Source organism: Polypterus senegalus, chromosome 7 (genome assembly GCF_016835505.1).
Source record: "Polypterus senegalus isolate Bchr_013 chromosome 7, ASM1683550v1, whole genome shotgun sequence".
NCBI lineage: Eukaryota > Metazoa > Chordata > Cladistia > Polypteriformes > Polypteridae > Polypterus > Polypterus senegalus.
In genome coordinates this window covers 11,036,282-11,063,076 of record NC_053160.1, presented here as the reverse complement: position 1 = coordinate 11,063,076, position 26,795 = coordinate 11,036,282, and the positions used below count along the sequence as shown (strand labels likewise).

Here is a 26,795-nt window from a genome sequence, read left to right as displayed (position 1 = left end):
TTGCTACTTTCCACTCCTTTTCTGATATATTAATTGAGAGATCTTTTTCCCAGTGTCCTCTTGGATCTTTGAAAGGGAGGGACTGTAAAATAATTTCATATATTGCAGGGATGGTGTCTGAGTCCTTGAGATTGAGCAATATTTTTTCCAGCATGGACGAAGGTGCAAGATGAGGAAAATCGGGCAAGTTCTGTTTAACAAAGTTCCTGATTTGAAGATAGTGAAAGAAATGTGTAGCTGGAATGTTAAATTTGGAATGTAATTGTTCATATGATGCGAAGACGTTGTCTATATAAAGATCTCTAAGCAAGTCAATCCCAGATTTTTTCCAGATATTAAAAACTGCATATGTCTGTGAAGGTTGAAAGAGATGGGTCTCTTGCAGAGGTGCCACAGATAAAAGCTTCTCCATCTTAAAGTGCTTTCTACAATGGTTCCATATTCTGAGTGAGTGTAGCACAATTGGGTTATTTGTATATTGCCGATAACTTGCATTTATTGGGGCACACAGCAGGGAAGATCGTTACCATTTAAATATATTTATTTATTATAGTTGTTTTTGTTTTATCGACTAAATAAATAGGAGTGTGACAGTGGCGCAGTGGGTAGTGCTGCTGCCTCGCAGTTAGGAGACCCGGACTCGCTTCCCAGGTCCTCCCTGTGTGGAGTTTGCATGTTCTCCCCGTGTCTGCATGGGTTTCCTCCCACAGTCCGAAGACATGTAGGTTAGGTGCACTGGAGATTCTAAATTGTCCCTGGGGTGTGCTTGGTGTGTGCGTGTGCCCAGCGATGGGCTGGGATTGGCCCCAGCAGACCCCCATGACCCTGTAGTTAAGATGTAGCAGGTTGGATAATGGATGGACTAAATAAATACAAACAAAAATCAAACATATTATAAAACACTGTGTGTCCAGACCCTTAAATCAATCTGATTGGTCAGTTTGGCTTTGGTGATGAGGATACATGAGGAGGAGACATACGAGGAAGAGTAAAGGCTGTCAAGCATGAGTGACAGAGGACTTCCATCTTGGCCGAGGGCTGAGTGACGTGACTTCCAAAGCATGCAAGTCCCAAAAATCACTTCTAATTATGCCCACTAGAGGGCAAAAACTATCAAAACCCGTCTAGTAACAGGGCAAATATGGGATCTTTACAAAATAAAAGATGTGTTCTTCACACAACTTCTTCTTCTTCTTTCGGCTGCTCCCATTTATGGGTCGCCTCAGCGGATCATCTTTTTCCATATCTTTCTGTCCTCTTCATCTTCTTCTGTCACACCCATCACCGGCATGTCCTCTCTCACCTCACATCCATAAACCTCCTCTTAGGCCTTCCTCTTTATCTCTTAGTCTTTCAAAAGCAAAGAAGCGCCATGGAGCACAAACCCAAAATGGATTTGCCCGAGACACAAGTCAAGGCTAAACAAACAAGTCCCAATACAGCAAAGCAAAGAATTATTACAAAACAGAGCAAAATGTCAAAAATCCAATAATTCACAAGAAGTACACAAGACACAGAAACTCACCAGAAAACTCCCTAGCACATCTGAAATGAACCGCCACGCCACAAACTGGGGGAGACCCTCTGCATTTATAGGGCTGAGGCAGTGGCGGACCTACAATTTGAACCGTTATGGGAGGCCCCTTCGCAACCAACAAGGAGGTCTGGGTAGCCGCTCATCTTCTTCAACGGGATTGTTCCACGACAGATCACCAGAAATTTTTAAAAAAGATTTTAATTGAATTACATGATATTATTATTATTATTATTTAAAAACCCCTTCTCATACCGTGGACACCCAAACTTTTTAAGCCATGTGGACTGAAGTCCCTTCTGTGTCACAGTTTCATTGGTTTTACAGTAGATCCTAAACTCTCCTCTTTTAAGTCAGTGGGAAACCGATGTGTTATATTATTTGAAATTGGAAAAAATCAAATATTCAGTTAGAGGATCCGTACAGACTTTTTTCAGAACATGGCAGGATCTAATTAGTAATATTTTAAAATAAGTTCATAAAGCACAGAGAATTTATTAATTTAGGTATGTTTACAAGCCTTAAATTTAACGTCGTTCGGCTTGCTCTCTCTCTCAGGGGTGGGGATCGATCTGTTCTTAACTCAATTTTTCTTTTTGTAAAAACTTGATTGCTTTGTATGGATTGTAATAGAATTAATAAAAATAAATTAAAAAAAAAAAAAGTTTTACAGTAGATCCTGCCCCTGGGCGGAGATTGGCAGGCGGCACCGCCCCTTGGGGTAACCACCTACAAAACACATGGGGACCTGAGCAGATCAGCATTCCTGAGACCTTCACCTTTCTTTATTCTCAGATATTGTATGATGGACACAGTTTGCTGGTCATGTCTTGGTTCATTTTGTATCTTATTATTGTTTGGCTGCCAATTAAGGAATTGATTTATGTATATGAACTAATTCATGTACCATATATACTTCACGTGTAAGTCAGGTCTTGAAACCTGAAAAATCGATCATAAAATCAGACCTCGACTTATACGCCTGTTTGAAACTGAGACAGTTATTTATTTATTTTTTTTACATCTTCCTGCCTCCTCCAATCTCACATCAGTTTCTCAGACACATCAAATTTTGTTGCAGCAGTGCAGTTACCAATTTCTTTCGCTACTTCAACGACATCTCATGTAAAACCAGCTTCAAATTTTCTTCTGATCGAATGCTCCATCGTAGATAAGGGATGACCTTACGATAAAGGTGTATGAGGGTGTGAGATACAAAAAACACAAATCAGTGCAAATGTCGCTTCGCAATAGTTTGGGAATTACCGTGCGGTCACGTAGGCACAATACATAGAAATAAAAAGCCGTGTGCTCTGTGGTTACTCTCTCAGGTACGGAAGGGACCTAATACACTTCCGTACTCAGGTGTGCGTTAGCATATCAAAATCTCTTGGACCAATAGCGTGAGGTTTCCGCATTCGACTTATACGACCAACATTATAAAATACCGGAAATTATACGGTAAAATTAAGCCCCGACTTATCCACGGGAGAACTTAAACGCGACTATATATGGTATATGTAGCTTTTCTCACTACTCAAAGCATTTTACACAGTTAGTGGGGAGCCACTTCAACCAGCACTAATGTGTAGTGCAGCATCTACCTGGACAAGTTGTTTTTTTTTTTTGCACAAGTACTCTCACCATGCATTACCTGTTTAGTGGTGAAATGGTGAGAGACAAGTTAACCAGTTAGAGACAGGGGATGATTCGTGGGCAGAATGACTAGGCCATGATGGGCAACTTAGCTTGGAAATCAAGATACACCCTACTCTTTACGAAGAATGCACACATGAAAGGCGCTAAATAAAATGTATTCTTCTTCTTATTATTTTTATTATTCTTTCAGCTGCTCCTGTTAGGGTCAACACAGCAGATCATCTTCTTCCATATCTTCCTGTCCTCTTCATCTTGTTCTGTCACATCCACCATCTGCATATCCTCTCTCGTTACATCCATAAACCTTCTCTTTGTCCTTCCTCTTCTCTTCTTACCTGACAGCATCTCTCCTCTGCACATGTCCAAACCAACACAATCTCACCTCTCTGACTTTGTCTCCCAAACGTCCAACTTGAGCTAACTCTCTAATGTCCTCATTTCTAATCCTGTCCATCCTCGTCACACCCAATGCAAATCTTAGCATCTTTAACTCTGCCATCTCCAGCTCTGTCTCCTGCTGTCTGGTCAGTGCCACCGTCTCCAGCCCATATAACATAGCTGGTCTCACTACCGTCCTGTAGACCTTCCCTTTTACTCTTACTGGTACCCGTCTGTCACAAATCACTCCTGACACTCTTCTCCACTCACTCCCCCCTGCCTGCACTCTCTTCTTCACCTCTTTTCCACAATCCCCATTACTCTGTACTGTTGATCCCAAGTATTTAAACTCATCCACCTTCACCAACTCTACTCCCTGCATACTCAACACTCCACTGACCTTCCTCTCATTTACAAACATGTATTCTGTCTTGGTGGTCCTAATGACATTCATTCCTCTCCTCTTTAGAGCATATCTCCACCTCTCCAGTGTCTCCTCGACTTGCTCCCTACTATCGCTACAGATCACAATGTCATCAGCAGACATCACAGTCCACTGGGACTCCTGTCTAATCTCATCTGTCAACCTAAACATCACCATTGCAAATAAGAAAGGGCTCAGAGCAGATCCTTGATGTAATCCCACCTCCGTCACTCCTACCGCAGACCTCACTACTGTCACACTTCCCTCGTACATATGCTGTACAACTCTTATGTACTTCTCTGCCACTCCCGACTTCCTCATACAATACCACAGCTCCTCTCTGGTCACCCTGTCATATGCTTTCTCCAGGTCCACAAACACGCAATGCAACTCCTTCTGGCCTTCTCTGAACTTCTCCATCATCATCCTCAGAGCAAATATCACATCTGTGGTGCTCTTTCTTGGCATGAAACCACACTGCTGCTCACTAGCCATCACCTCACTTCTTAACTGAGCTTCCACTACTCTTTCCCATAACTTCATGCTGTGGCTCATCAATTTTATCCCCTGTAGTTTCTACAGTCCTGCACATCCCCCTTATTCTTAAATATCAACACCAGTACACGTCTTCTCCACTCCTCAGGCATCCTCTCACTTTCCAAGATTCCATTAAACAATCTGGTTAAAAACTCCACTGCCATCTCTCCTAAACACCTCCATGCTTCCATAGGTATGTCATCTGGACCAATGGCCTTTCCATTCTTCACCTTCTTCATCGCTGTCCTTACTTCCTCCTTGCTAAGTCATTGCACTTCCTGATTCACTATCTCCACATCATCCAATCTCTTCTCTCTCTCGTTCTCGTCATTCATCAGCCTCTCAAAGTACTCTTTCCATCTGCTCAACACACTCTCCTTACTTGTGGCTACGTTTCCTTCTTTATCCTTTATTACCCTAACCTACTGCATATCTTTCCGAGATTGGTCCCTCTGTCTAGCCAATTATTATTATTATTATCATTATTATTAATTATTATTACTGCAAAAGATGCATGTGCAAAAACTGGACAAAAATCTTTAAATGGGGTTTAGTTTGCTTTTTTTTAGCAAAAAAATTTGCCAATGGGGTGAGCAAAGTTTACGTGACAAAATTCCTTAACGTAAACTAAATAATTGTAAAATTAAAATTTTTTTGATTAAGTCGGTAATTTTTACAATAAGGAAAACAAGATTTAATGTCATGATATAAATACTTTTCCACTTGCTTAGATTTCATTTTTTTGTAGTGCAGGGATCTTTTATAATAATAATAATAATAATAATACATTTTATTTATATAGTGCCTTTACCATGCATGACCACAGAAAGTCAGGAACTCGGGTTTTATTGAAGGATGGCACCATTTTTACAGCACAGTGTCCCCCTGTCACTGCACTGGGGCATTGGGATGCTCCACACACAGTGCCCCCTGCTGGCCTGACTAAAATCTCCTCCAGCAGCAGCCCAACCTTTTCCAAGATGCTCTCCAATTCAAGTACTGGCTGTCCTGTTCTGATGCATGGGTGCTATGGTTGCTGGTAACACAGGTAGCTTAAAGCAAATATCAAAAAACAAACAACAATTGACAAAATCAACAAAAGCAACTTTAACATAAAGAAATGGCACAAAAATAGACAAAAAGCAAGAACTGCAGCCAGGGGAAGAACCCTGGCTGAAACATAATGCCAAGAAGACAATCAAACTTGCCTGTCTAGAGGCAGTAAAGGTTGTAGCAGAGTTCACCTGTTGGAGGGATCATTTACTGAGCTTTGAGGGTCTCTACCAGCTGATAACGGCCTGGCCTGCAGGGCCATCTTAACATATGGGCACAATGGGCACTGGCCGTGGGCATGAGGAGCATAGGGGCCCTATGATGTCTCTGATGCCTATGTTTGTTTCTGTTGTACTATCATCAAGCAGGGGCCCCAATGCACTACTCTGCTTGGGGGTCCTATGATGCTGGTAAGATGGCCCTGTTTATGTTAACGGGAAGCAAAAATTTATTGTGAGTGGAGGCCGCCGGAACCTGACTCTGTTTATCCCATCAATGTTTCAGCACCCTTGGTTTCCATTTCTGCTGGGATTCTCAAGGGCGTAACACCCCCCCAGTGGATAATGAGAATTAGATGTACAGTATATGAATGTTTGTGGTATAGAAGCAGAGTGCACAGAGCAAAAAAAAATGAAAAGAAAGAGGGTGGAAGGACACAAAGAGCCACAACAATGCCTGCCTCCTTCCATGCCAGACAGGGACTGGGCCAGCAGCGGAGAGGGCTTTGTCTTCTGTTTCTCATCTTCCATAGTTGGGTTTGTTTTACTGGACTACGTGCATTTACTGGGACAGGGTGATACTAGCAGCTGCTTTCATAATAAATGCCCTTTGTTTCTTATGTGTGTAAAAAAAAATTTATATTAGTGTTGCTGTGAAATTGATTCGTAATTATACTTTAATTAAGATAGCAGTACAAATAAGACTGATTTTAGGTGGTGTGATGGCCCCATATTTGGTGAATTTCATTCTCAGTGACTTATTTTGCTGTCCAAATTAATTCTGACAGCTCAGGATCCTGGTTGGCAACCCCCCCAGGCAGACACGCGGTCCAGTCCCACCCTTCAGAAATGACCATCAACCTGCCGCAGCCAGGTGTTAGGTGGGCGTCCCCTTGGCCTGGTCCAACCACTCGGGTCCTCAACAATGAGGATCACCCTCGGGTAATCCCACCACATGGCCGGAATGTCGTAACTGACGCCCCCTCACAATGCAGGTCATGTGCCTCATTCGGGACTCCGTGACCAACGTGAAGTCAAACCAGCGGTACCCAAGGATTCTCTGAAGAGACACAGAACTGAAGGAGTCCAGTCTTCATCTCACGTCACTGGATAGCGTCCATGTTTCACAAACAGGGAGCACCAGAACTCTAAAGACTTGGACCTTCGTACTTTTGCATAGATATCGGGAGCGCCACACACCCCTTTCCAGAGACCTCAGGACCCCCGATGCTCTCCTAATCTGTCTACTGACTTTACAGGAAGAGTCACCAGAGACATGAATGTCACTCCCGAGGTAAGTAAACCTCTCGAAGAGGTCGACACTCTCTCTGCAGACAGACACACTGCTGATGGCCATGCTCAAGAGGTCATTAAAGGCCTGGCTCTTTGGTTTTTATCAGGACCCTTGCAAAGCCCAGACGCTCAGACTCCTCACTCAGTCTCTTAAGACCCCCAATCAGAGCCTCCATTAACTCCATGAAGATCACAGCATTGTCAGTAAAGTCAAGATCAGTGAATCTCTCTTCACCAACAGATGCCCCACAGCCGCTGGACCCCACGACCTTGCTCACCACCCAGTCCATTGAAGCATTAAACAGAGTAGGAGCAGAACACACCACTGATGAACCACAGAGTCAACCTGGAATAACGCAGAGGGTCTGCCTCCACACTGCACAACGCTTCCAGTACCAGTGTACAGGCCAGTCGAGGGAATCCTGTGAAGTCTCAGGATGTCCCACAGGGCAGCTCAATCAACTGAGTTGAACGATTTTAGAACATCAACAAAGGCTGCAAAGAAACTTGGCCTTGATATCCACGTTTGCACTCCATAAGAACCCTCAGTGCCAGGATGTGGTCGATGGTAGACTTCTTAGGCGTAAAACCAGACCGCTCTGGTCGCTGGTAGGTGAGCAAGTGATCACGGATCCTATTGAGGACGACCCTAGCAAGGACCTTACCTGGCACCGAGAGCTGTGTTATAAATAGCTGTACATTTTATATTATAATATGGAGTCACACATTTAACCATTTGTGTTTAGCCAGCCGAGACAGGCACATGTCACTCCTGTCTTCAGGTCGCCACATTGGCTCCATGTAACCCCACACATTAAGTTCAAATCCCTGATGCAGGCCTACAGAGTAGTCAGTGGGTCAACACCTGAGTATATGGAGACACCGGTGCGGTGCTCTGCTCCTTCTTGCCCACTCAGGTGTGCCAGGGGTCTGGTGATGCCACCTCTGTGTGGTATCAAGTTTCAATACAGATTCTTTTCCTGCATTGTTCCTAATTGGTGTAATGAGCTGCCCACCTCCATCCATACTGCTGACTCCCTCAATGTATTTAAGAAGCGACTGAAAACCCATCTGTTCTATGAATTTCTGTCTCATTGATTAAAAAAATTGCTCTGTAATATTTTAAATTGTTGGTTAATTTTAACTGCTGTATTGATTGTAATCTATAATTGAAAATGATTAGCCATCACATCTCTTCACTTATGTCAGTCAACTTTAGTTACCAGTCCTAATACACTTGCTGAACAAACAAACCCAGGCCTAACATTACTTGATTATGTTTACCGCTTTTGTAAGTCACTTTGGATAAAAGCATCTGCCAAACAAATAAATGTAAATGTAAATGAAGCAATTTAGGGACTTGAATAATTGTAATTGTGTGCCAGACCAGGGGTTGGCGCTCTCACCTAACACTTTCTCTCTTTCCTCTTCTGCAGACCTACAGGAGGAAATCCCGCCTGATGACCTCACTTCCTGTTTGTGCCTCTCCTGGACACGCCTCTTCCTGTCATTACACTATATAACCACCATTATTTGTTCGTTGTTACTCAGTTCATTCCTAAGTTTCATCTAAAATCAGAACAAATCACAGCACAGAAACTGCACTCGTTAAACTAGTCAATGATTTGCGGGTAAATGCAGACAGAGGCCATTTATCTGTTCTCATCCTCTTAGATCTGAGTGCTGCATTTGACACCATTGATCACAACATTCTTAGAAATCGCCTTAGTCAATGGGTGGGCCTCTCTGGCAGGGTCTTAAATTGGTTTGAATCCTACCTGGCAGGGAGAAAATTCTTTGTTAGTTGTGGGAATTACAACTCGAAGACACACGATATTCGATACGTTGTTCCACAAGGCTCTATCCTGGGTCCGCTGCTCTTCTCAATCTACATGCTTCCGTTAGGTCAGATTATCTCAGGGCACAACGTGAGCTACCACAGCTATGCTGATGACACACAGCTGTACTTATCAATAGCTCCTGATGACCCTGATTCTATTGATTCACTAACACAATGTCTGACTTGTATCTCAGAATGGATGAATAGTAACTTTCTCAAGTTAAATAAAGAGAAAACTGAAATCTTAGTGATCAGCAATAATGGATACAATGAGGTTATTAGAAATAAACTGGATACATTAGGATTAAAAGTCAAGACGGAGGTAAAAAGCTTAGGGGTAATTGTTGACTGTAATCTGAATTTTAAATCGCATATTCATCAGATCACTAAGACAGCATTTTTTCACCTAAGAAACATAAGTAAAGTTAGACCTCTTCTATCACTGAAAGATGCTGAGAAATGAGTTCACGCGTTTGTTTTCAGTCGACTAGATTACTGTAACGCACTCCTCTCAGGACCACCCAAAAAAGACAGAAATCGACTGCAATGAGTGCAGAATGGAGCTGCTAGAATCCTAACTAGGAAAAGAAAATCTGAACACATCTCTCCAGTTTTGATGTCACTACACTGGTTACCTGTGTCATTAAGAATTGACTTTAAAATTCTGCTTATGGTTTATAAAGCCTTAAACAATCTCGCCCCATCTTATATATCGGAATGTCTGACACCTTATATTCCAAATCGTAACCTCAGATCCTCAAATGAGTGTCTCCTTAGAATTCCAAGAACAAAACTTAAAAGAAGTGGTGAGGCGGCCTTCTGCTGTTATGCACCTAAAATCTGGAATAGCCTGCCAATAGGAATTCGCCAGGCTGATACAGTAGAGCAGTTTAAAACACTGCTGAAAACACATTACTTTAACATGGCCTTCTCATAACTTACTCACTTAAATTTAATCCTGATACTCTGTATATTCAATTCATTATCATAACTATTCATGGTGGCTCTAAAATCCGTACTGACCCCTACTCTCTTTTCTGTTCTTTTCCCAGTTTTCTATGGTGGCGACCTGCGCCATCACCACCTAATCAAAGCACCGTGATGTCCTACATTGATGGATTAAAAGCCAGAAGTCTACCTGACCACCGTCATCATCAAGTCCGTCCATGAGAACTTTAAATACAAAGAGGACTGTTTCATTTATGTGAGGTAGAATGCCCAGAAGGGACTGGGTGGTCTCATGGCCTCTGGATTTTATTTTTCTGGAGTTTTTTTTTGTTTTGTTTTTTCTGTCCTCCCTGGCCATCGGACCTTACTCTTATTCTATGTTAATTAATGTTGTCTGATTTTAATTCTTACTTTGTATTTTTTTTCTCTTTACTTCATCATGTAAAGCACTTTGAGCTATATCCATCCATCCATTTTCTAACCCGCCGAATCCAAATACAGGGTCACGGGGGTCTGCTGGAGCCAATCCCAGCCAACACAGGGCACAAGGCAGGAACCAATCCTGGGCAGGGTGCCAACCCACCGCAGGACATTGAGCTATATTATTTGTATAAAAATGTGCTATAGAAATAAATGTTGCTGTTGTTGTAAAAAGATCAATGATGCTTATTTTAAAGTATACAGGGTGGCTACACCAAACCATTATCTTTGTGTTTGTCATTTGTTTCACAATGTTTTGTTTTTTAATAACAATTCTGGAAATTCTGGGACATTCCCCGTACCTGCTTTGAATCAGCGAATAGGTGTGTGTGTGGTCACATGACGTCCTGATGTCATAACATGTGACTACAGAGTGCATGCCCACCCAAATCCGATGCCAGGTTGTTTTGCTTCTTAAATGGCTCCACCTCAGTTGGTACAGAAGGTGAGTGCCTGGCAAGGGTATTTTCATTCAATTTAGTTTTTTGCTGCCCACTACCTACTTGCCCATGCCCTGGTGCCCCCTGGGTACTCATCTGATTGCCCATAAGGTGAATCCAGCCCTGGCTAAGCTATCTTTGTGACAATTTAATGGACATGTTTATCTTTTAATTACTACTTATCTAGCTTTCCATAAAACACTTGACAAAGTTATTATGTTTACGGTGTCTGAGGAAACACTTCAGAACTTTTGGCTACCATCGAGGCTCCAGAATTCACCAGCAGCAGGATAAAGAAACTCAGCCAGTTAACATTTTATTTAGTCTAACCAACCCCCTAAAAAAGGCTACTGTTTCCACAAACGCTGGTAGTTTAGCGTCTCCTAAAATAAATGGTTTTATGTCATGTTTCATCTGGGCACTCTGCCTTACAGGACTGAGGCAAGTTCTGCTCCTTGGCAGCAGAGCTGAAATTTTTTCTTTCCAAATCCTTGTTGCCGATGATGGACAAAGCAACTTTGTTTCATTGCCGTGAGTACAAAAAAAGATAAATAAATAAAATACCATTTCATTTATCATAATTAAAATCAGATGTTCAGAAGCTTGCATAACCTTTAAATGCCCAGTCAGATTGGTCTTTGTTTTTTTAAATGTTGGGACAAGTTGGGGGCTCTCTGTGATACCCAGAAAACACCAGCAGAGTCCAATAGAGGAGAAGACTGGAGAAAGCAAAACATAAAATGAAGGGTGAACTGAACAAAATAACAAAGCCTGTGTCCCCCTGGGGCAGCGTTTACTCTCTGTGCCTGCAATTCAAATGCTTCTTCCTTCCTCCTGGCTGTCCCCTTCCACAACACAGCAGCCTGCTCTTCTACCTCGTCACATAAGTCCATGGCACGCGGCTCGTCTTCGGACTCCATGGGGGCCCGTATTTACCAAACCTGGAGAATCTTTCAATGCCACACCATTTTGACAGGAAGCACTGTTGCATATAATTCATGAAACGCAGAAGAGGAACATACCGACATTTGGAATTAGCAGGAAACTCCGCAGTGGGTTAATAAAGAGTGCAAAGGAGAAAACTGCTGTATAAGGCGTATAATAATAATATTAATAATAACAACAATAATAATAATGATTAATTATAACAATGAGAATAATAATTAATAATAATAATAATCTCTCCATTATATAAAAAAAATCCTGGAACGAGACAAGACTTATTTGAAGAGATTTTTTTCAAGTCCTGCGAGATTCTGGCCACGAGATTGTTTCAAGTCCCGCCCTCCTGTTGACCACATTCTACCACGCCCACAGTCCTCTCACCTCTCATTGGTGTGAATGCTTTAGTCCCGCCCTTCTCTCAGGTTAACGGCCCACGCCCGCGGTCCTTTCACCTCTCATTGGTGTGAATGCTTTAGTCCCGCCCTCCTCTCAGGTTAACGCCCCACACCCACGGTCCTCTCACCTCTCATTGGTGTGAATGTTTTAGTCCCGCCCTCCTCTCAGGTTAACGGCCCACGCCCGCGGTCCTCTCACCTCTCATTGGTGTGAATGCTTTAATCCCGCCCTCCTCTCAGGTTAACGGCCCTCGCCTGCAGTCCTCTCACCTCTCATTGGTGTGAATGTTTTAGTCCCACCCTCCTCTCAGATTAATGCCCCATGCCCGCGGTCCTCTCACCTCTCATTGGTGTGAATGCTTTAGTCCTGCCCTCCTCTCAGGTTAACAGCCCACGCCCGCGGTCCTCTCATCTGTCATTGGTGTGAATGCTTTAGTCCTGCCCTCATCTCAGATTAATGCCGCACGCCCACAGTCCTCTCACCTCTCATTGGTGTGAATGATTTTGTCAGACACAGTTCCTGCGCTCTCAGCTCTTATAAATTTTTACGTTTTCCTCACTTTAAGTTCCCCATAAAAGAAGACGTATTATGTCCAAACCTTATTGAAGAATTTGATCCCAAAGGGTTATCAACAGAAGAAATGAGTACACGGGCAATCCTAGCACTGAGAAATGATGAAGTCAAATGAATTAACACGAAAATTGTTGATCAGTTACACGACAAATTGGTGAAATGTGTATCAATAGACTCCGCGGAAACAGTTGGTGGTGATGGTGCGGAAGATGAAAAACATCAACTTACAATATCACGAAGAATATCTACAACCGTTAACACAGTCTGGCCTTTCACCGGCCGAATTAATGTAGAAAGAATGATGTATCGTAATGTTATTGTGTAACTGAAGTCCAAGTGATGGGCTGTGCAATGAGACGAGATTAGTTGTGTTCAAAATTGGTCGAAAAATGCTGACAGGCGACAAGAAAGGTAATGTAGTCCATCTTCAGGGGATAACATTAGACACCAAAGGAGATCTTGATATGCCATTCGTATTAAAACAATTACCGTTTCCCGTTAGGAGAACTTTTGCTGTGACAATTAACAAATCACAGGGGAAAACATTCAGAAAAGTCGGTTTATTTATTAGAGAGAAGGAAACGAAATTCACTCATGTGCAATTATACGTTGTGTTGTCACGATGAAAGTCCAATCATAATTCAATGCGATACTGCCGAAAAGTTCATTCAAAAAATTGTTTTTACTGAAGTTTTACAGCAAAAGTGTAAGTTTAAAAAGTATTTGAGTGTTAATTTCAAAGCCAAACAGAACAAAATCGTATAACGCAATGAATAACTCTAACGCAACATGAAACATAATTTACTTTCAATTGATTACATTTTACTATGGTTAATTACTCGCTGTAATGTAAAATAGTTCTATTATGCATATGTAACAATTCCCATGAAAATAACAATCTGCTTAAATTGTACATCAACTGCCACCTAACACAAGCAGTACATCCGCAATGTCGCTAGTGTGTAGCACTGGCACAGGGGTTGGCAAGCGAAGCCAGCAGGGGGCAGAGCCCCCTACTATTTATAATAATAATAATGCATTTACTTATATAGCGCCTTTCCCATGCTCAAGGAAGACTAATAACTCCAACATGAATCGTAGTGCATATGAGAACATGAGGGCAACAATTAAGAAGGATATCAGGGAGTCTAAAATACAGTTGGAAAGGAATACAGCAGATGAGGCGAAAGGCGACCCTAAGAGATTCTTTCAGTAGTTTAGTAGTAAAAGATCAGTCAAGGGGGAGGAGAAATGCATCAGGAATAGTAAAGGGGAATTAAAAGATACAGACAGTGAAATAGCGGCCACTCTAGACAGTAGATAACCTCCTAGTGGTAACAGGGACTACTAAGGATGTTCTGAGTGATTTGGAAATTGAAGAGAGAGAAGTGCTGCTCAGATTAAACTGGCTGAAATCAAACAAATCACCAGGACCAGATAATATTTATCAAAGGGAGCTAAAGCAGGTTAGCGAGTACAGATATAAACCCTTGACACATATTTTTAGGAAGTCATGGTGCACTGGGAAATTCTGAAGGACTCGAAATGGCAAATCTTATCCCATTATATAAAAAGGTTGATCGGGCAGATCCAAGTAACTACAGGCTAGCAAGCTTAACGTGCATCACAGGTGAATTAATGGAAGGAGTTATTAAGTCATTAATATTATTTTTCATTCCAACAGATGGCGTAGCTCCAACACTTGTGGTAATTAAATGTATTACTACAAGTGCTTGTGATGCACCACTTGTTGGTATAACACATGCAATGCATTTTATTACTACAAATACGTGTGATGCTCCATCTGTTGGAATGGCCGGATGGACACACAGATACACAAACACAGAGACACTTGTTCTTATATTAAGGTGGATAACAATGGAATGACAAATACAATGCATATGTCTGTGTTATATGCCATTTGGTTTGAGATTCATAAAAGCAGTGTTAATGTTAATATCATTTTATACAGTACGTATAAATGTCTGAGATGTACCATCCATTGTTATGACAGAGATGTAGCAACTGGATGGACACAAAGACACTTGTCTTTTATTAATGTGGATAACAATGGAATGGCAAATGCAATGCATATGTCTGTGTTAGTTTATGCTATTTGGTTTGAGATTCATAAAAGCAATATTAATGTTTGTGATGCACCATCTGTTGGAATGACAAATGAAATGCATTTTATTCTTACAAATGCCAGTGATAGATAGATAGATAGATAGATAGATAGATAGATAGATAGATAGATAGGCACTATATAATTGATAGATAGATAGATAGATAGATAGATAGATAGATAGATAGATAGATAGATAGATAGATAGATAGATAGATACTTTATTAATCCCAATGGGAAATTCACATAATCCAGCAGCAGTATACTGATACAAAAAAACAATATTAAATTAAATAGTAATAAAAATGCATGTAAAAACAGACAATAACTTTGAATAATGTTAGCGTTTACCCCCCCCAGGTGGAACTGAAGAGTCGCATAGTGTGGGGGAGGAACGATTGATGCATTATCTAGTGGTATGGTAGAGACATAGTAACTGGACAGACATCCAGACATTCGTTCCTTTATTAATAAAATAAAATGTATCAGTAAAATGCATTACATTTGTCATTCTAACAGATGGTGCATCACCAACATTGTGGTAGTTAAATAAATGCATTACTCCTGTACAAATGTTGGTGATGCACCATCTGCTGGAAATGCTTGTAATGCTCCATCTGTTGTAATGACTGGATGGACACACAGATACACACACACACACTAGTCCTTTTATTAAGGTGGAGTAGATATGTCTGTGGTATATGCCATTCGTTTCGAGACTCATAAAAGCAGTGCTAATGTTTGTGATGCACCATCTGTTGAAACGACAGATGCAATGCCTGTTATTTCTATAAATGTTTATAATGCACCATCTGTTGAAATGACAGAGAACATCCAGATGAACACACAGAAACACAGACACTTATCCTTTTATTAAGGTGGATTTTTGGTGGAGTGGTGGCTCTGAGGCTAGGGATTCTGCACTGGCATTTGGAAGGTTGGCGGTTCGAATCCCGTAAACGCCAAAAGGGACTCAGCTCTGTTGGGCTCTTCAGCAAGGCCCTTAACCTGAAATTGCTTAGCGCTTTGAGTAGTGAGAAAAGGGCTACATAAATGCAAAGAATTATTATTGATTTGATGGTTTAATTGTTCATATTGACATTTATTGATATTTAAGAGTTGAGGATTAAGTATATATTGACTTTTTATATTAATCTAATCCCCAATCTTGTGTTCAGCAACTACGTATTTCACTCCATATTTTACTGTGTATAAATGAATGTGACAAATAAAATTTAATTTGCTTTTGATTTGTTTTGATTTGATTTGACTTACACACTGTATATTGCTGGTATGACTACAATACCCAGAAGTCTGTGAGTGAGTCTTAAAGCACTTTATATGGCATCGCCAGAATTTAGCCTTCAGTTCAGTTTCAGTACAATTTATTATAACTCACACTACAATAAATGGAATTAAACACTGATCCTAATAGAGCACACGTATGGCTAGATCTACCAGCCTGTCCTCATCCTTCTAGATCTCTCTTCTGCCTATGACACAGTCAGCCATCAGATTCTCCTTGTCACCTTTTCTGACCGTGGCACCACTGGGACTAGGGGTATAGCACAGAACTCTGGGCCATATACATACTGTAAGCTGTCTCTGTGGACCCCTTTCTCTCAAAATCACTTTTAATTCCAGGCTTCGAGGGCCATACCCCCTCCAGTGGGCCCTGGGTAGTCATAACCACACTAGGATCTCCATGACTGGGACTGCTCTAAGATAGTTTGAGCCCTACCTTTTGGGCAGATCCCACCATATATCCAAGTCCAGAGAGATATCAAGGGTGCACCAGGTATGCACTGGGATGCCCCAAGGATGGGTGGCGAGTCCTCTTCTCTTCTCTGTATACACTATCGCAGTAGGCCCCATTATCCATTCCCATTGCTTCTCATATCGGTGCTATGCCAATGATACACAGCTGTACCTACCATTCCCCTCCAGAGGACCACACAGTCTCACCTAGAACCCCTTCATGTCTCATATATATTGCAAAATGGAGGAAAGACGATCTTGTCCAGCTCAACCTGGCAAAGACAAACCTTCTTGTTGTCCCAGTTTGTCTGTCTATTCAACACCCCATCTTTGTTCAGCTCGGCTCAATGTCACTAACACCTGCCAAGTCCGTACGCAACCTCAGGGTGGTGACTGATGACCAGCTGTCCTTTACAGATCATGTTGTAACTGTATATTGGTCTTAACGATTCACTTTATACAACATCTTCGAGGTCAGACCATATTTGACAGAGTATTCAGCACAACTCCTGACCTGAAGTTTTGGTCTTGTTACTTCTGGACCTCTCCAGCTCTCTGCTGGCAGGAGTTACTGGCATGTGCTGCCAAGGTGCTGCAGATGATTTAAAATATAGTGGCATGTCTGATGTTCGAGGATGGCACGTCACTCCTCTTTTCAGATCACCATACTGGCTCCCTGTAGCAGCACATATTAAGTTCAAATCCTTCATGCTTGCCTGCAAAGTAGACAGTGGGTTGGCACCCATGTAAATATTGATACTTGTGAGATCCTACGGTCCTTCTAATAAATGCCATCAGGTGATGTAGTGATGCCACCTCTTCATACCATCAAATCTCTTTTATTGTGCATCTCCTAGCTGGTATAACAAGCTGCCCACCTCATCTGAAGATCACAAAATATGCAAAGTTCAAACTCCAGGCCATGGAGGTATGAGGCATTATGCCGCCCTCAATCTGAACTTGTTTTGAATTTCTTCTTCCAAGATTTCACGGCTTTGGCCAGATTTCTTAACTCATCTCAGCAGGGTTGCCAAGCTTGCCAAAATTCAACTTGCAGGGAACGGCTCATGTTTTCCACCAGTCTGTTACATTGGTCATGTAGTCTGTGTTTTGAAAAGTTCTTTCTGCTTATGACAAATAAGCAGCAACCAATTTCTGTATATTTATGCGGATGAAAATCATATTAAACACGTCCATAAATCAGCGCGTTCTTAATAAAGGGTCCTTAGTTCTTAAGACATAGGTGCAGCATTTACTGAAAGAAATACAAGTGTAATTCACGCAATGCACGCCAGATGTGCCGTGTGCAAGTTGATTCAATTTTAAGTAAAAAATGCAACTAAGTGTATATAAAGAAAAACCTAAGAAATCTGGCAAACGCGACGAGACCACTCAGTCCATCAAGCCCGTAATTAGCTAAGCTGTCCTGATATCTCATCCAGATTCTTCTTAAAGGTACTCAAGGTTTCTGCTTCAACAAATCCTATCTTCTTGTTCTTCGCCACCTTAATAACAGGACCAGTGTCTGTGTGTCTGTCTGGTTGCTGTGTTTCTGTCATTCCAACAGATGGCACATTACAAACATTTGTAGTAATAAGATGCATTGCATCCGTCATTCCAACAGATGGCGTATCACAAACATTAACATTGCTTTTCACAAATTCCACACCACATGGCCTGTAGCAGAGACATATTCATTTACCTTTTTCATTCCAACAGATGGCGCATCACAAAAACATTTGTAGCAATACATTTTATTATTACAGATGTTTGTGATGTGCCATTTGTTGGAATGACAAACTCAGTGCATTTTATTTCAACATGCCTTACAAAATACATTGCACTGCAAATGTTACAGCTGAGGTCTACATTTATTACTTAAATTTCAACATGTCTTAGACAGGGTAGCACAGCAAGTAAGGATATATTACAACAATGCAACAAATCTGCAATAATCCAGACCATAGTTTCTTAAACTTTGGGTTGCTTCTGTATTTTCTAAATTTGGATCATGCACAGTGTGTCAGACGGCCGGGACGTCACGACAGTGGAAGGGCCGGGCATTACCTCCCCATGGGTGCTAGATGGCAGCCCCCCTGGGTTGTAGCAGTGCCTCGGACTCCCACAGGGCTCCTTGGGAAATGGAGATTGGAGCAGCCCTGCTGGGTTCCGTGGGTGCTGCCAGGGGGCACTGAAGAAGCTGTTGAGCCCTGTGTGGCACCACTTCCTCCACACCCAGAAGTGGTACTGGAAAAAGGTTGTTGGACACCCTTAGTGCTTCTGAGTGTCCGATAAAAGGAGCCAGTCGCCACTGCTCCGGGAGCCAGAGTCAGTTGGAAGAGGACGAAGCTGGCCAGGAGGAATGGAGGAGTCAGAGAAAGAAAGAAGAAGAAAAGAATTTTGTGCTGAACTGTGTTTGCTGTGCTAGAACACAGCACATTTCCTGAACAATACAATATTTTGTTATTATTATTATTAACAAAATTTTGGGAAAGCACAAAGAAGTTTTTCTGCATTTTGTCATTCATAGTTTGCGTGGGTGGAAGTGATGTTCTGTCCTTTGTCCCCGCCTACTTAAAAAGTGAAGCTCCTCCCATAGTCCACGGACAATCTGACAACTTCTATGAGGAAACAGAGGAAATGCACACAAATGAAACTCCACACTGAAGATGTCCAGTTATGAATGACCTCCTAAAGAGCTTCATGATTTTTCTACTGCCTGGGCAGGTCAGGGCAGGTTGGGGAGAATGCACTGGTACAGCATGTTGCTGCACCCATCACATGATAAAAAAGCTCGGGATCCCAGTTGCCAGAAGGCAGACAGGCAGCCCAGTCCCACCCTCTGGAGATGACCATCTATCTACCGCATCCTGGTGTTACGTAGGCGTCCCCTTGGCCTGCTCCAGCAACTCGAGTCCTCAACAATGAGGATCCTGCGAGCCGGATCATCCTCGGGGAATTGTGCCACATGGCCGTAATGCCGTAACTGACGCTCCCTCACAATGGGCCTCATTCGGGACACCATGAGCAACACAAAGTTAAACCAGGATTCTCCAAAGAGACACAGTACTGCAGGAGTCCAGTCTTCATCTCTGGTCACTGGATAGCGTCCATGTCTCGCAACCATATAGAAAGATAGGACTCTAAAGACTTGGACTTTCGTCCTTTTCCTGAGATATCAGGAGTGCCACACACCCCTTACGAGTGACCTTATGACCCCCCATCCTCTCCTAGTCTGTCTACTGACTTCACAGGAAGAGTCACCAGAGACATGAATGTCACTGCCAAGGTAAGTAAACCTCTTGACTTAGTTGGCACTCTCTCCGCAGACAGACACACTCCTCGCTGAGTCTCTTGAGCACCCTGATCAGAGCCTCCATTGACTCCATGAAGATCACAGCATCGTCAGCAAAGTCAACATCAGTGAATCTCTCTTCACCAACAGATGCGCCACAGCCACTGGACCCCATGGCCTTGCCCTGCACCCAGTCCATGCCAGCACTGAACAGAGTAGGAACAGAACACACCCCTGACAAACCCCAGAATCAACTGGGAAAAAAACGCAGAGGTCCTGCCTCCACACTGCACAGCACTCACAGTACCAGTGTACAGGCCAGCCATGATATCCAGCAACTTTAAGGGGATCCCATGAAGTCTCAGGATGTCCCACAGGGCAGTTGATCAACTGAGTCAAACGCTTTATGAAAATTGACAAAGGCTGCAAAGAAACTGTGACGATATTCGTGTTTGCGCTCCATGAGAACCCTCAGTGATAGGATGTGGTCAATGGTAGACTTCTTAGGTGTAAAACCAGACTGATCCGGTCACTGAGCAAGTGATCACAGATCCTAGTGAGGACGATCCTAGTGAGGACTTTACCCGGCACCGAGAGCAGTGTTATGAATTTCTATACACGCAGTCCAGTACCACCCTTTGGAATTGACCCTCAATCTGCTGCAGTCAGGTGTTACACGGGCGTCCCCTTGACCTGGTCATTTACAAAGAGGATCACCCTCGGGTAATCATACCACATGGCCGTAGAGCTGTAACTGACGCTCCCTCACAATTCAGGTCATGTGCCTCATTCGGGACTCCATGAGCAACACAAAGTCAAACCAGCGGCACCCAAGGGTTCTCCAAAGAGACCCAGCACTGAAGGAGTCCAGTCTTCATCTCAGGTCACTGAATAGCGTCCATGTCTCACAAAGAGAAAGCGCCAGGACTCTAAAGACTTGGACCTTCGTCCTTTTACTGAGATATCAGGAGAGCCACACACCCCTTTTCCAGAGACCTCATGACACCCTGTGCTCTCCCAATCCATCTACTGACTTGATAGGAAGAGTCACAAGAGTCATGAATGTCACTGCCGAGGTGAGTGAACCTCTCAATGACGAGGTCGACACTCTCTCCACAGACAGACACACTGCTTATGGCCGTGCCCACGAGATCATTAAAGGCCACATGCACAAAAAAATAAGAAACGCCAACCCAAACATCTAATGTTTAAAGTCTGAACCTTTCATGCTCTTCTTGTGTGTGTATTTGCTTGGCTGCGTGACCATTTACTGTAACTTAATGTTTGCTTTAATTTTAGGAACATTTTGTGGAGACGTTAGCCTCTGAAAAGGTTCTTCTGCACCCCTGCTGTATGAGGCTCAGGAGAGAGATTTACAACTTCAAGCCGCACATAAATTGTTGTTTTATTCTGTCATTTACTGCTCGGTTTCCTTACATTCTGCATGATCACTTAACTACTCACAACCCTTTCATGGCTTAATACCACAATTTTACTGCGCGTAAACTGTGGTTTTCCTGCTTTCTTGCCCACAGCTACAGCTTAATATAAAGCAAAACAAAAAAATATAAACAGATGCTATCTATCCATTTTCCACAGTGGCAGGAATGTACGACATCACAGATGGGAATATTCTCAATACCGGCATGACAAGCTGAAACCCCGTTCCTATAGGAATGAAAAATCTAAATAGACATCTCCTTGATATGTTTTTGGTTTCTCCAGAAGTAGGGTGTTGTACCACGTTAGCCATTATGAATGTGCTGAGAAGTTAAGCAGAATGACACCTCATATTGGCTAACTGAACAGATAGATAGATAGATAGATAGATAGATAGATAGATAGATAGATAGATAGATAGGAAAGGCACTATATAATAGATAGATAGATAGATAGATAGATAGATAGATAGATAGATAGATAGATAGATAGATAGATAGATAGATAGGAAAGGCACTATATAATAGATAGATAGATAGATAGATAGATAGATAGATAGATAGATAGATAGATAGATAGATAGATAGATAGATAGATAGATAGATAGATAGATAGACACCTTATTAATCCCAAGGGGAAATTCACACAGATTACAATATTTAGGCTTTTGAGGCAAATCAGGCCCCTTCTTCAGGCGAGATGGAGTACAGACACTGGAGTTCCCTGTGTTCATTAGGACAGAGACAGCACTGGGAAAACTTCAAGTGAGACATCTTAGATGTATTATAAGTGTGTATGGTTGGATTCCTTGTCATGATGCCTTTCAGGATCAGATTTTCCTTTGTGCCTTTCGTTAAGAAAAAGATGTCCCTGTCCAGGTGTGCCAGTTTCTTCTACCGGGTCTTCAATTCCATGTGGTAGCGGTCGGTACATTTTGGTGTCTTGTATGTCTGTATTACTAGGGTGTTGTACCACGTTAGCCATTATGGATGTGGGGTGAAGTCAAGCAGAATGACACCTTTTATTAGCTAACTAAAAAGATTACAATATGCCAGCTTTTGAGGCAACTCCAGGTAAGATGGAGTACAGAAACTGGAGTTCCCTGTGTTTATATGGACACCAGGACAGAGACAGCACTGGAAAACCTTTAACTGAGACATCTTAAATATAAAAAATTAATAGACTTCTCCAGGTTGTCACTTTATATTGCATGTCAAAGATTACACGATGGTTAAGATTAGGGTTCAGGGAAGTTAGGGTTCAGGGTATTAGATTCAAGGACATTAGGACAATCTGGACGAGAGCAGGCCATTCAGCCCATCAAAGCTCACATGTCCTGTCCAATTCATTTTTCTAAAATAATGTCAAGTGGAGTTTGGAAAGTCAGTTTTACTGTCCACCACACTACTTGGTCACTTATTCAATGTGTCTGTGGTTCTCTGTGTGTAGAAAAACTTCATAATATTCTTCTTCTTCTTTTGGCTGCTCTCCTTAGCGGTTGCCACAGCAGATCATCTTTTTTTATCGCTTCCTGTCCTTGTCATCTTGCTCTGTCACACCCATCACCTGCATGTCCTCTCTCACCACCTCCATAAACCTTCTCTTAGGCCTTTCTCTTCTCCTCATACCTGGCAGCTCTATCCTTATCACCCTTCTCCCAATACACCCAGCATCACTCCTCTGCACATGTCCAAACCAATGTAATCTCGCCTCTTTGACTTTGTCTCCCAACCGTCCAACTTAAGCTGACCCTGTACTGTCCTCATTTCTAATCCTATCCATCCTCGTCACACCTAGTGCAAATCTTATCATCTTTAACCCTGCTACCTCCAGCTCAGTCTCCTCTTTTTTGGTCAGTGCCACCGTCTCCAACTCATATAACATAGCTGGTCCCACTACTGTCCTGTAGACCTTCCCTTTGACTCTTGCTGATATCCATCTGTCACAAATCACTCCTGACTCTCTTCTCCACCAACTCCACCCTGCCTGCTCTCTCTTCTTCACTTCTCTTCCACAATCCCCATTACTCTGAACTCATCCACCTTCACCAGCTCTACTCCTTGAATCCTCACCATTCCACAGACCTCCCTCTCATTTACACACATGTATTCTGTCATGGTGGTCCTACTGACCTTCATTCCTCTCCTCTTCAGAGCAGATCTCCACCTATCCAGGGCCTTCTCAACCTGCTCCCAACTCTCACTACAGATCACAATGTTATCAGCATTACTAATCCTATCCATCTTCATCATAATGTCCATCCATTATCCAACCCGCTATATCCTAACTACAGGGTCACAGGGGACTGCCCAGCCAACACAGGGTGCAAGGCAGGAAACAAACCCTGGGCACACACACAAAGCACACACCAGGGACAATATAGGATTCGCCAATGCACCTAACCTGTATGTCTTTGGACTGTGGGAGGAAACCGGAGCACCCGGAGGAAACCCACGCAGACATGGGGAGAACATACAAACTCCACGCAGGGAGGACCCGGGAAGTGAACCTGGGTCTCCTAACTGCGAGGCAGCAGCGCTACCCACGGCGCCATCGTGCCACCCTCATCATAATGTTTGTGAGAAATTTGCCCATAACATATTCTCAACTGTGTGTCCCCGTGTTCTTGTTGAACTCATTCTAAAGTCCCAGTCTCGATCCACTGGACTAATTCACTTCATAATTTGAAACACTTCAATCATGTCACCTCTTAATCTTCTTTTTCTTAAACTGTAAAGGCTCAGCTCTTTTAATCTTTTCTCATAACTCATCCCCTTGTAGTCCCTGAATCAGCCTAGTTGCTCTTCTCTGGACCTTCTCTAGTGCTGTTATGTCCTTTTTGTAGTCTGGAGACACAAACTGCACACTGGACTCTAGATGAGGCCTCACCAGTGTGTTATGAAGCTTGAGCAGAACCTCCTGTGACTTGTACTCCACACATCAAGGCGCTATATGACCTGACATTCTGTTAGCTTTCTTAATGGCTTCTGATCACTGACTGGTGGTCGATAGCTTAGAGTCCACTATGACTCCTAAATCCATCTCTAAGGCGTACTCTCGATTTTCTGACTGTCCATTGTTTATTCAAACCTTACATGTTTATTTCCTATATGTAACACTTTACATTTACTGACATTAAGTTCAACTTGCCACAAACCAGCCCAAGCAAATTTTTTAGTAATGTTAAAAAGGCAGGTTTTCAGGGGGCTATTATAGTCATGGGAGTCTTTACTGTGATTTCAAAACCGCAGTTCTTGCTTCTGAATAATACTTTTAGTTGCTCTAATTTATCAAGCGGGGTCATTTTTGCTAAATCGCTTGTAATTCGACCTCTCCAAATAAGAATCATTGCTGTTATTGAACTATCTGGAGTATAAACACATGTTTGGTCTCTTTGTAAAGGTAACATTCTCTAGTTTCACCCTTAGTAGTCAGAATCACTGTAGGTGTGACTGATCAAAAGTTATGCACATTAGAACTCACAGAAAAAATGATTTTTTTTGTTCTCGCCTAAGTTTTTTTTATGAAAATAAAGGAAAATAAAGCTGCAGTAGGTAGGTGGGGACAGAAACACACTATGTACCAACAGAATAACTTGTTGACTACTCACATTTCAAATTTGAAAAGAATACCTGTAAAAATGACATTTTGACACCAGTTTTTATGTGGGCATGTCCAGGGCTTTTAGAGGGACCATTATCCACATTTTGGAACGTATGGAAAAGTGTAATAACTTTTGAATGCTTCAACCCACAGATATCAATGAGGGCTCTACTGACAGCTTACACCTAAAGGAATCTATATCTACACACAGTGTCACTCTATTAGTTATAAAAATAATAAAACAATAAAAATACACATTTCTATGTAAAATAGTCAATACAAGTCTTATGGGCCAAAAATATATTTATATTTTTATTTTTACTTTTTTTATAAAATGCACACAAACTATATACATTTCTTTTACAAACTGTTACAACACAGCTCAGCGTTTTTCCATGTGCCACTTGATGGCAGCAATCACTAGCAAGCAGAAAGCACAAGGCGTGGCACATGTCGCTCTCTGCCATTAGAGTCTCCTGGGCGATTGAATACTTTCACGCCGCGTACATGCATCTATTATTTAATCGAGAGTGTATTTACGTTTAAACTTCTACTTTTATTCATATTTAAAATGCGAAAAAACTTGGCGAAATCACAATAAACAACCACGCACCAACTCTGCAGACTGGCACAAATGCCACCTTCGCAGCCCGATCGTTTCGTTTACAAGTTAGTATGGCAAGTTACATATCAAAATGCTCGGCTGCTCATTGGCTGTAAGTTTTGAGTGTCAGTCACAGTGTCCAATCAAACTGGTAGATTCTACCAGGGTTTGGAGTTATGCGTCATCGTTCAGCTGTCTGTGACACTCGTTGGCTATCGAGGTGCCAGTCAACCCCAGACCCGTCGTAATTGGCCAACTTAGGTGTCGATCAGAAGCTAACACTTCCGTGTAACATGCGGTAGCATGGTTATCGCCGACAGAAACAAATTACGTCTGATATGATCAATAGAAATGAAAAAAAATTACGTAGCTAGTCTCAAGTTATGAAACGTTTTCTGGAGTTTTTGTCCCTTTGAGGATATATCTTGTGTTTTGGACCTAATCGTTTTACTGGATTATATTCGCTGGAGCCTTACGGACAGAATGAGATCAATACTGCTCGGAAATATTGATGTTTGACTTGCAGGGGGTCTTCAAAGGTAGGGAAAGTCAACTCTTAAAAGTATGTACTTCTCTATAAAAAGGCTTTAGTGTCAGTGCTGTGGTTGTTGTGTGTCAAAATGGTTTATATCATCGGTAAGACGAGACTTTGAAGTTTCATTTGATGGGTAGTATGTCGAGACGCATGGCAGATGGGCTTGCACACATTACTGTAACGTTTTTAAAACACTGTTATGTCCCGGGACCGGCACGTGTGCGCGTTAAGGGGATTTATCTTGCTGTGCTCCAATTATTTCATTCAATATTCTGGAAGAAAAAGCAGGCAGTGTGGTGTGGTGGTTAAGCGTCTGGATGACAAAACCTGAGAATTGTGAGTTCCAATCCCACTGCTGACACCATATGACCACAGGAAAGTCACTTCACCCGCCAGTGCGCCAGAAAAACAAAAACATTGTAACAGACCGTCGCTCAAATGTTGGAAGTCAACTTCTGTAATCCAGTAACAAGTCACAAATATGAAGTCTTAAAAGAGATTAAAGCGAGACTAGAATGAGATCTCATAAAATATGCTCACGCTTTTCAAACCACATTCTCCATTTTGACTCCTTTTACCTCAGTCGTACCTTTTTTTGTCTACAGTTATTTCTCGTAAGGAATTTTAGGAGAAACACCTTTGATAAGGATTGATTCTTAAATGAAAGATAAATGAGAATCACATGAGCCTTTGAGCAGCAAAATATTCCTATGGGTG

At 42.2% G+C, this 26,795-nt stretch overlaps 1 protein-coding gene across 1 annotated transcript in view; it reads right to left on the bottom strand.

The window, feature by feature from the left end:
- adamtsl7 (ADAMTS-like 7) overlaps positions 1-26,795 on the bottom strand; it is a 324,601-nt gene that overhangs the window by 150,025 nt on the left and 147,781 nt on the right. The window lies entirely within an intron of this gene.